Below are 12,115 nucleotides of genomic sequence, written 5' to 3'. Positions count from 1 at the left end.
CTCTTGATGGTGTGTGTGTGCCATTTTAGTTTTTAACTACCTTGGGAGGTAGTTAAGGCATTCAGCTGCACAGTGGGACTGTGACAGCTGGAACCTTAACCAACATGGATATTAAGAGTAATAGTACTATGAACTGCAGCTCCAGCATACTTGGAGAACAGATTTAGAAAAAATTCAACTATAAACTCAACTTCTCATTAAGTCAGAACTCAAATGATTTTGCATGTAATTTGAATTTCATTGCCATGGGGGGCATTTGATCCTTTTGCCCACTGAGTGGCCACTTCCTTATCTGGTCTGAGAGATCTTGGCAGACACAGCACGTAGCCATAGAGGAACATCAAAACGACGTTCTTCCCTCTAATTTTGCTCCGTTTTCAAGGTTCTCTTGTGTTTGGTTTCTCAAAATAAAACAAGGCCTTCCATTATTTTTTTCCAAGTCGCCACAGAATGAAGGCTTTTTGTATAATTTTATTAAAGAATTTAAAAGAGGTAAACTAATACAAAGTAAGATGCAGTAAGAAAAAAAAAGAAATCAAAGAGAAAGCTAAAAGTTCAAGAAGGGGAGAAGATACAAAGAAGTAGCTTCCAAACTTTACAATAGTTTAAAGTGCAATGATAAATTTGTCTCTTACTCTGTAGTTACAACATAAGTCATACATTTATTTTTTTTTTCCTGTTTCATACAAAAGGTTAGAAGAGGTTTCAATTTACCAATAAACACAGATATTGTTTTGTTTTAATCAAAGAAGTCAATACAGCCATCTCAGCAAGTTCTATCACCTTCAGCAACCTCCATTGTGGAGAATGCCAAATCTTTCCATCTTTGAGTGTACAATAATCTTGCTTGTTTTCTTATCATGTACAAAAATAAAAAATAAAAGAATTTGGAGATGATCAGACTCTTTAGGAATGAATTCCAGGAGTCAAAAGTCCATCTTAAAAATTGCACAAAGGTTGGGAAACCCTGTTTGAGAGACGCCATCTCTCTGCTTGCAGCTAGCCTTTTTCAACCTGATGCCCACCAGTTTTGTTGAATATTAATCAGTAAAACATTTTGACTTTGTGTCTTCTGAGTGCAAAACAGAACACTGATGTTTTGATCTTACTAGAAGTGTTCTGAGCTTGAAACGGCCTGGACAATTCTAAAAGGGTCAGGAGAGCATATTTCTGGCAAAGTTGAAACAAGCTGCTTCAAACTCAAAAAAAGCCATCTCGGGTTCAAAATGTTTTAAATTTCAAATGGTTGTGCGCACTTGACAGTTTCGCTTTTGGTTTGCGTAGATAATTTGTAAAATGAGACAAATTGCTGATATTCCATTACAAAAAAATACTTATCAACAGAGCATTCTCCCCAGATTGTTAAGGGATGCTGACACCGGTTCTCGTCTGCCATATTTGCAAAGCCACCAGTTTGGAAGCATCTATTATTAAATTAATGGGGGAAAAGGTACAATAGCGAACTCCAAATGTGTAGGTGTCACAAATGACCTCCGTGGGATGAAGCCATAAATTTCCAAATCATTGTGAGGAGAGGAAATTGAATCTACTGATAATAAATACTTGAGAATCAACTCCTATGAAATGGTGTTTTTTTATTCTTGGAAGTCTACTGTATATTAGAAGCAAAGGTATCAGAAAATGAAAATATTTAATTTAATTTAATTTAATTTAATTTAATTTACTAATATTTCTATACCGCCCTTCTCCCGAAGGACTCAGGGCGGTGTACAGGGCAAGAATAAAACACAGAGTTACAAAAATTAAAAGGTAATTAAATACATACCCATAAAAACAGTTGATACATAATAAAAACCCCAATAAAATAATAGTAAAAACCCCACCAATCCCCCCTCAGGCCAGGCCGGCTTGTTCGAACAGGTATGTTTTCAGATCGCGGCGAAAGGAGCGAAGATCGGGCGCTGTCCGGAGCTCAACCGGTAATTGGTTCCATAGCTCCGGGGCGCCCACAGAGAAAGATCTCCCCCTGGGGGCCACCAATCGACATTCTCTGACCGGTGGCACCCTGAGGAGGCCCTCTCTGTGGGAACGCACAGGGCGGAGGGAAGTTGATGCCGGCAGCAGGTGTTCCCTAAGGTACTCCGGACCCCTGCCATGTAGGGCTTTAAACACCATTACTAGTACCTTGAATCTCACCCGGAAGGCAACTGGTAACCAATGCAGCTCACGGAGCAGAGGTGTAACGTGGGAGTATCGGGAGACTCCCAACACAACTCTCGCGGCTGCATTCTGTACCAGTTGGAGCTTCCGGGTGGTCCTCAAGGGCAGCCCCATGTAGAGAGCGTTGCAGTAGTCCAGACGAGAGGTCACGAGCGCGTGAGTGACCGTGCATAAATCATCCCGGCTTAGATAGGGCCGCAACTGGCGCACCAGGTGAACCTGGGCGAAAGCCCCCCTAGTCACAGCTCCTATATGGAATGGACTATCCCTAAATATAAGGGATAAGGGATAAAATGGACGGAGAATTGAGCCTTGCTCAGTATCATCAGATGCAGTATGCTATTAGAATCAGGGGTTTAAAGGAGAACTGTAAAGAAGATTTAAAGCAGCTGATTTCTGAGGCTCTGGAAGGGGTATTGGGCCAGCCAGCATCTGAAATTGAGGGAAATATGGACAAAATTTTTCGTGTAAATTCATGGATTGCAAGACAAAGGAAGTTACCCAGAGATGTGGTGGTCTATTTTACAAAGAGAGTAATTAGAGATGAAGTTATTCAAGCTGCCTATGATACTAAACTGGTAGTGGCTGAGCAAGAAGTCTTGGTTTTAAAAGAGATTCCTCCGAAGATTTTAAGGAGAAGGAAAGATTTTGCATTTTTAGTACAGGAACTTAAGAAATGTGATATTAAGTTTAGATGGGAGATTCCAGTTGGACTGGTGGTGACGCTTGAAGGTAAAAGACATCGTCTGGTTACTGTGGCCCAGGCACGGGATTTTTATAGCAATGTGTTAAAAGCAACCCCCCTATCATTTTTGGAAGCTGTTAAGGGATACGGCGAGGGAAAGCTTCAAGATGTTGCAGACAGACAGATAGAGGACAATGGTGTTGGAGGGGATCAAGATACAGTTTCATTGGATGTTGCAGGAGGCCAGAGGAAGACGCGTGCCGCCCTAAGAAGAGCGAGACGAGAGCAAGAGCAAGACCAGCAGATAGTTATGGAATCTCCAAAGTGTATTTACAGTGAAGATGTGGGAGGGGCGCGGTCCAAAGAAGTTTTGGGGGTCATGACAGACGTGCTCCAAAAGTTTTGGGGCGTTAAGATTGCTGATTAAATTTTTAAATTAGTATCTTAATGGATTAAATTTATCATAGAGGAGAAAGAAAGTTTTTTTTAATATTTAACACAATTTAAGATGGATGTTATTTGCTTGTTAGAAAAGTATATTAGGGTTATGGACTAAAAGTGTGTGTTGAACTAAGAATGGGTATGCAAGCTCCTAATTAACAACAAGTTGTCTTACAGACTGCTTAACCCTTTTTTTTTTTTTACTCTTTTTATTTGAACTCAAGGATGACTTGGAACTGCGAGACATTTGGTGTGATACATGCAAGAATTATTTTTGATTATGGTTTAGTTTGGTTGGAGATTATTAAGGTTAATAGATAGGCGCTTTTGGCGCGTAACTGAGAATTTGTTTATTTTTTTTTCTTTGAAATTAATATGAATAAGGACGGATTAAGAAAATCTATTTTGAGTAAAGCTCTTTTCTGTTTTTCTGTTTTTCTTTTTTACTTTATTTGTAATATTAATATTGTTTGTATTCATTTTACATGAGCTAGAGGGAGATAGAACTAATAGTTTATTGCTGATAACATAGGGGTGCTTATGTTTGTTTTTTGATTTTATACCCTGTATTTAGCTCTGGGAAGTCGGGGGGGGGGAGGAGGGAATGGGGGGAAGGGATAGGGAGGGTTGGGTGGGGGTGGGGGAGGGGGGATTAAAGTCAAAATGTATTGTAAAACTTTTTAAATAAGAAGTCCTGGTAAGTTGGCCAACGATGAGAAATGCTCTGGAATATAGCTTGACTCTATCTGGAGGAACATCAGTGCCTATTTCTGCTCTAAAGAAAGTAGAATCTCATGGGATGAAGCCACCTTCCCTAATCTGTGGCCTTCAGATATTTTGGTCTTCACCTTCCATAATTTCTCAGCTAATATCGCTTGTTGTTGTTGTTAGCTGCGAAGTCGTGTCCGACTCATCGCGACCCTATGGACAACATTCCTCCAGGCCTTCCTGTCTTCTACCATCTTCTGGAGTTCATTTAAGCTCACGCCTACTGCTTCAGTGACTCCATCCAGCCACCTCATTCTCTGTCGTCCCCTTCTTCTATTGCCCTCGATCTTTCCCAGCATTAGGCTCTTCTAACTTGGCGCATGCCCAAGATGGAGGACGCGCTCGGCTGAGCTCCGCGAGCTCCAGCTGATAGGCGTCCCCTGGGAGCCCCTCACAAGCCTTTACGGCTTGCTGAGATGGGATTGGGGTTTGCCGAGGGGCAATGTGGCAACACGGAGGCTGACGAAGCCAGCAGCGGTCTTTTTGGATTTGTGCTGTTTGAGCGACCGGCTGCTGGCTGCTGGCCCTGCTACCTACCGGCTGCTTCCTCCCGCCGTTTCTCACTCTCTCCGGAGCGTTCGGGCTGCTCATAGCTGGCGTGGCGCTCCCTGTTGCTTTCGGGCCGTCCGGGCCACTTTGGTTGTTCTCGGGCCGGCTCGGGCTGATGAGGAGGACGCCCGTCGGTGAGGAGTGTGCCCGTGAGGCCCGTAGGGCTGTCCGGTCGGCGGCGGTGATGATGGCGGCGGCGGCGTGGGCGTCGGCCTTGGCGCGGGTAGCAGGCTGCGCGACGATTTTTTGGGCCGCACTCGGCGGTGATGGCGATGGCGGCGGCGGCCCGGGTTTGGCGGCGACAGTGACGACGATATGCTCCGGACGCTCGGGAATTCACCAGCTGGCTTTAGGGCCATTTTTGTCTGTACCGGCGTTCCTGAGACTGTTGCCCCGTCTGCGGGGGCCGGCTGCTGACTCTGGTGCCTTTGGGCTTTTGATCTTTTCGCCGGCGGCGGGACTTCCATGTGGCCCCAAGCCGCCTTGGCCCGCTTTGGTGGTGGTGTCGCCCTTGGGCCGTTTTGGCGGTGGAGAGGGCGACTATTATTACTTACCTTGGCGACGATGGTTGACCTATACCCTTGCTTCAGGCCGCCTCTTATGGCGACGGCGTCTTCGGACCGCTTGGGTGGCGAAGAGGACGACCGGGAGTTATCTTACCGGAGCAAGGACGACATGGGGCTCCTGCATCGTGTATCATCTTTGGACTGCTCTTGCAGTGACGCCGGTGATTCAGACTATTTTTATTCTGGCCTGCCTACCCTCCTTGCCTTGGACACACTTTTTACCATCTGCCTGCCTATCCTCTCCCCTCTCCCTTTGGACTTTCGACATACCTGGGTATCGGCCACGGTGGGAGAGTGGCTGGACCTCTCCATTTGCAACCTCATAGAGGTGGGAGCTCTATGGGGTTTGCCTACCCAGAGGATACCTGGTCCACCCCCAGGAATGGAGTCTCTACCCGTTGTGAGAGAACGGGCTGCGGCCTGTCTTGGAGGCCACCCAACTGAGTGGCAGTGAAGTTGGGTGGGGATCCAGACTTCTGTCATGTTCAATCCTCCCATGGACAACTCAGGGATGCCTATCCTGGACTGTTTGGACTTTTTTATACTTATGCGGCAATATACGAGCACGCGTTTGTACGCCCTCAGGGGTGCCCCCCTCTCCTGGGTGCGACCTGCCTCCTTAAACGTTGATAACCTTGATGACGGGCCCGAGTTTTTGGTCTCTGAGAGATGGCTGGGCAGGGGCAGGGGCTGTTCATGTAAATCTAGAAAGCCTCTGATTATTTTTTTATCCAAATTTTTTATAGGGCTAGGGAGCGGGGTGGGAGATACCGGTTGTTTGGCTATGGGGGGTGGCCGACCTACCATGGTTCAGACCAGCCTTGGGTCTGATAGCACGGGGGGAGAACGGGGTGGCGTTGTCGCCGGGGCTCATGAGCGGGTCGTGGGATTATCAATTCCCACGACGGGGAATGGCAGCAGGCGGATAGACAGGGGGCCGTATCGCTACCGGGAGGGCCGTCCCCGCTATTTGCAAGCAGTGAGGCGCTCCGACCCTCTGCTTCTTCCCCGAGATCCCGGGAGCGAGGATGTGCAGCCTCCTGAGCTCCGGCTGGTGTACCTGAATGCCAGGTCCGTGGTTAATAAAGCTCCCCTCGTTAGGGATTTAGTTGAGGGTGAGCATGCGGACCTGGCTTGCATCACGGAGACTTGGTTGGGCCCAGAGGGTGGGGTCCCTTTGGTTGACCTCTGCCCACCAGGCTTCCGGGTGCTATACCGGCCACGAGCTCATGGTAGGGGTGGGGGAGTGGCGGTTACCATTAGGGAGACCTTATGTCCGCGGGAGGCCACCGTTTCTCAGATAGTCGGGTGTGAGTCTCTCTTTATGAGATTTGGTCCTGGGGCGCAGTTGGGCTTGCTGCTGGTGTACATTTCGCCTAGTCACACAGCGGCAGCCCTGCCCGAGCTGCTCGATATCCTCTCGGGCTTGGTGGTTGAGTTTCCCAAACTTATAGTTTTGGGAGACTTCAATCTACCATCCCTGGGAGGTTCATCAGAGCTAGCTCGGGAGTTCATGGCTTCCATGGCGGCCATGGACCTGACGCAAGTAATTTCAGAGCCAACTCATGAGGGAGGCCACACCCTTGACCTGATTTTTTTATCTAGACGGTGGTTGGATGATCTAGGTGGGGGCTCTCCATTTATTATGCCCCTGTCATGGACCGATCATCATCTCCTGCGGCTGGTCTTCCGTTTTGCCACCCCCCGCCGTGGGGGCACGGAACCAATTAGATGGTACCGCCCCAGACGCTTAATGGATCCTGATAGATTCCAAGCGGCGCTGGGGTCCCCACCTGCCTCCACTGCTCACAGCTCGGCGGATGCCTTAGTGGAAGCCTGGGAAAGGGCAGCCACTGAGGCACTTGACCGGGTTGTACCCTTGCGGCCCCTGACCCGGCGCAGATCCCAGCGAGCTCCATGGTTTTCCGCGGAGCTCCGGGAGATGAAGCGTCGGAAACAGGGCCTAGAGAGCTGCTGGAGGTCTAGCCGATCCGAACCCGACCGGTTGCGGTTAAGAACCTACATTAGGTCTTATCTCGCAGCGATGAGGGTGGCGAGGTGCAATTACTTCTCCACCCTCATCGCGTCCGCAGATAATCGCCCGGCCGCCTTGTTTAGGGTGACTCGCTCACTTCTTAATCAGGAGGTGAGGGAGGATCCCTTGCAGGGTCGTGCCGAGGAATTTAGTCAACATCTGTCGGATAAAATCGCTCGGATTCGGACCGGTTTGGACTCCAGCTGGGCAGAGTCAGGCGATCAGGACACGGGCGGTCTTGTCAATGTTACCTGGGAAGAGTTTGATTCTGTGACCCCTGATGAAGTGGACAGGATTATGGGGAGGCTGAGCTCCTCCACATGTTTGTTGGACCCATGCCCTTCCTGGCTGGTTTATGCAGCTAGGGAGAGGACACGAGGCTGGCTCCAGGCGGTTATATCTGCTTCTTTGAGTGAGGGTTATTTCCCCACCGTCTTGAAGGAGGCGGTGGTGAGACCTCTCCTCAAGAAGCCTGCCTTGGACCCAGCTGTTTTGAACAACTTTCGTCCAGTCTCCAACCTTCGCTTTCTTGCGAAGGTTGTCGAGAGTGTGGTGGCGCATCAGCTCCCTCTGGTCCTGGATGAAGCGGATTATCTGGACCCCTACCAATCGGGTTTCAGGCCCGGGTACAGCACGGAGACGGCATTGGTCGCTCTGGTGAATGATCTCTGGAGGGCTCGGGATAGGGGATATTCCTCTGTCCTAGTCCTATTAGACCTCTCGGCGGCTTTCGATACCATCGACCATGGTATCCTGCTGCGGCGTCTCAGGGGATTGGGAGTGGGAGGCACAGTTCTTCAGTGGTTCTCCTCCTATCTCCTGGGACGCTCGCAGTCGGTGTTGGCAGGGGGGCAGAGATCGGCCCCTAGGTCTCTCGTTTGTGGAGTTCCTCAGGGGTCGGTTCTCTCGCCTCTCCTGTTCAACATCTACATGAAACCGCTGGGTGAGATCATTCGTGGTTTTGGAGTTGGGTATCATCAATATGCTGATGATACCCAACTTTTCTTTTCGACCCCAAACCACCCCAGTGATGCCCTCGCTGTGATGTCCCGTTGCCTGGAGGCGGTTCGGGTCTGGATGGGGAGGAACAGACTTCAACTCAACCCTGACAAGACTGAGTGGCTGTACATTCCGGCATCCCGGGACATTCAAAATGTTCCATCTCTTTCTATGGGGGGTGAGCTCTTACCCCCCGTGGATAGGGCTCGCAACTTGGGAGTCCTCCTAGATTCACGGCTTACCCTGGAAGATCATATAGTGGCCGTGACTAGGGGGGCTTTCGCCCAGGTTCGCCTGGTGCGCCAGTTGCGGCCCTATCTGAACCGGGATGCCCTGTGTACGGTCACTCATGCGCTCGTGACCTCTCGCCTTGACTACTGTAATGCTCTCTACATGGGGCTTCCCTTGAAGACCACTCGGAGGCTCCAACTGGTACAGAATGCGGCCGCGAGAGTTGTCTTGGGAGTTTCCCGGTACTCCCATGTTACACCTTTGCTCCGCGAGCTGCATTGGTTACCAGTTGTCTTTCGGGTGAGGTTCAAGGTTTTGGTTACGATCTTTAAGTCCCTACATGGCATGGGTCCGGGATACCTCAGGGACCACCTGCTGCCGGCATCAACTCCCCTCCGCCCTGTGCGTTCCCACAGAGAGGGCCTCCTCAGGGTGCCGCCAGTCAAGGAATGCCGACTGGTGGCCCCCAGGGGGAGGGCCTTCTCTGTGGGCGCTCCGGCATTATGGAACCAACTGCCGGTGGAGCTCCGGACGGCATCAGACCTCCGAACTTTCCGTCGTGGCCTGAAGACCCACCTATTTGAAATGGCTGGTCTGGCCTGACGGGGGATTATGGATTTTAATTTGTCGTTTTAGATTTGTATTACTGTTTTAACTGGGCATGGGTTTAATCTTTTTTAATTTTTGTATTGTCTTTTTTATATATGCCCTGTGAACCGCCCTGAGTCCCTACCAAGGAGAAGGGCGGTATACAAATTAAATAAAACTTAAACTTAAACTTAAACTTCTCCAGTGAGTCCTTCCTTCTCATTAGGTGGCCAAAGTATTTGAGTTTTAGCTTCAGGATCTGGCCTTCTAAAAAGCAGTCAGGATTGATCTCCTCTAGGACTGACCGGTTTGATCGCCTTGCAGTCCAAGGGACTCGCAGGAGTCTTCTCCAGCACCATAGTTCAAAGGCCTCAATTCTTTGGCGCTCAGCCTTTCTTATGGTCCAACTTTCACTGCCATACATTGCAACTGGGAAGACCATAGCCTTGACTATACGCACTTTTGTTGACAGGGTGATGTCTCTGCTTTTTAGTGTGCTGTCTAGATTTGCCATGGCTTTCCTTCCCAGGAGCAAGCGTCTTTTAATTTCTTGGCTACAGTCCCCATCTGCAGTGATCTTGGAGCCCAGGAAAACAAAATCTGTCACTACCTCCATTTCTTCCCCATCTATTTGCCATGAATTGAGAGGGCCAGATGCCATGATCTTGGTTTTCTTAATGTTAAGTTTCAACCCAAGTTTTGCACTCTCCTTCTTCACCCGCAACAACAGGCTCTTTAGTTCTTCTTCACTTTCTGCCATTAGAGTGGTATCATCTGCGTATCTTAGGTTGTTGATATTTCTTCCAGCAATCTTAATTCCAACTTTTGATTCATCTAGCCCTGCCTTTCTCATGATGTGCTCTGCATATAAGTTAAATAGGCAGGGCGACAGTATACAGCCTTGCCGGACTCCTTTCCCAATTTTGAACCAATCAGTGGTTCCGTGTCCAGTTCTCACTGTTGCTTCTTGACCCGCATATAAGTTTCTCAAGAGACAAATAAGATGGTCTGGTACTCCCATCTCTTTAAGAACTTGCCACAGTTTGTTATGATCCACACAATCAAAGGCTTTAGCATAGTCAATGAAGCAGAAGTAGATGTTTTTCTGGAACTCCCTAGCTTTCTCCATGATCCAGCGTATGTTAGCAATTTGTAGTAGTTCTCGATCCACATACTGCTGAAGTCTAGCTTGTAGGATTTTAAGCATGACTTTACTAGCATGAGAAATGAGTGCAATGGTGCGATAGTTTGAACATTCTTTGGCACTGCCTTTCTTTGGAATTGGAATGTAAACTGATCTTTTCCAATCCTGTGGCCACTGTTGAGTTTTCCAAATTTGCTGGCAAATTGAGTGTAGCACTTTTACTGCACTGTCTTTTAAGATTTTGAATAGCTCAGCTGGAATACTGTCACCTCCACTAGCTTTGTTGTTGCTCAGCTTTTCTAAGGCCCACTTCACTTCACATTCTAGGATGTCTGGCTCGAGGTCAGTGACCACCTCATTGTGATTATCTGGGACGTTAAGCTCATTTTTGTATAGTTCTTCTGTGTAATTTTGCCACCTCTTCTTAATCTCTTCTGCCTCTGTTAGGTCCCTGCCATTTTGGTCCTTTATCATGCCCATTTTTGCATGGAATGTTCCCTTCATCTCTCCAATTTTCTTGAAAAGATCTCTGGTCCTCCCTATTCTATTGTTTTCTTCTATTTCTTTGCACTGTTCATTTAAGAAGGCATTCTTATCTCTTCTAGCTATTCTCTGGAATTCTGCATTCAATTGGGCATATCTATGTTTTTCTCCCTTGCCTTTCGCTTTCCTCCTTTCCTCAGCTATTTGCAAAGCTTCCTCAGACAGCCATTTTGCTTTCTTGCATTTCTTTTTCTTTGGGATGGTTTTGGTTGCTACCTGTTGTACAATGTCGCGAACCTCTGTCCATAGTTCTTCAGGCACTCTGTCTATCAGATCTAATTCCTTAAATCTATTTGTCACCTCTACTGTATATTCAACAGGGATATGATTTAATTCATACCTGAGTGGCCTAGTGCTTTTCCCTACTTTCTTCAGTTTAAGCCTAAACTTTGCAAGGAGAAGCTCATGGTCTGAGCCACAGTCAGCTCCTGGTCTTGTTTTTACCGACTGTATAGAGCTTCTCCATCTTTGGCTGCAGAGCATATAGTCAATCTGATTTCTGTGTTGACCGTCTGGTGATGTCCATGTGTAGAGCCGTCTCTTGGGTTGTTGGAAAAGAGTGTTTGCTATGACCATCGTATTCTCTTGACAAAATTCTATCAGCCTGTGCCCTGCTTCATTTTGTACTCCAAGGCCAAACTTGCCTGTTATTCCAGTTATCTTTTGGCTTCCTACTTTAGCATTCCAATCCCCCATGATGATAAGGACATCATTTTTTGGTGTTACTTCTATAAGGTGCTGTAGGGCTTCATAGAACCGGTCAATTTCATCCTCTTCAGCACTGGTGGTTGGGGCATAGACTTGGACTACTGTGATATTGAATGGTTTCCCTTGGATTCGAACTGAGATCATTCTGTCATTTTGAGGATTGTATCCCAGTATTGATTTTCCTACTCTTTTATTGACTATGAAGGCTACTCCATTTCTTCTGAGGGATTCTTGCCCGCAGTAGTATACCTGATGGTCATCTGAATTAAATTCACCCATTCCTGTCCATTTTAGTTCGCTGATACCTAAGATGTCGATGTTCAGTCTTGTCATCTCTTGTTTGACCACGTCCAGCTTTCCTTGATTCATGGATCTTACATTCCAGGTTCCTATGGAGAAAAAATCTTTACAGCATCGGACTTTCCTTTCACCACCAGACACATCCACAGCTGAGCGTCCTTTCGGCTTTGGCCCAGTCGCTTCATTCTTTCTGGCGCTACTAGTACTAGCCCTCTGCTCTTCCCCAGTAGCATATTGGATGCCTTCCGACCTGAGGGGCTCATCTTCCAGCGTCATATCGTTTTGCCTTTTGGTACTGTCCATAGGGTTTTCATGGCAAAGATACTGGAGTGGTTTGCCATTTCCTTCTCCAGTGGATCACGTTTTGTCAGAACTCT

Source organism: Vipera berus (genome assembly GCF_964194415.1).
Source record: "Vipera berus genome assembly, chromosome: W".
Taxonomy (NCBI): Eukaryota; Metazoa; Chordata; class Lepidosauria; order Squamata; family Viperidae; genus Vipera; species Vipera berus.
The sequence above is the reverse complement of the archived record's forward strand: the minus strand, read 5'-3'. Positions refer to the sequence as shown.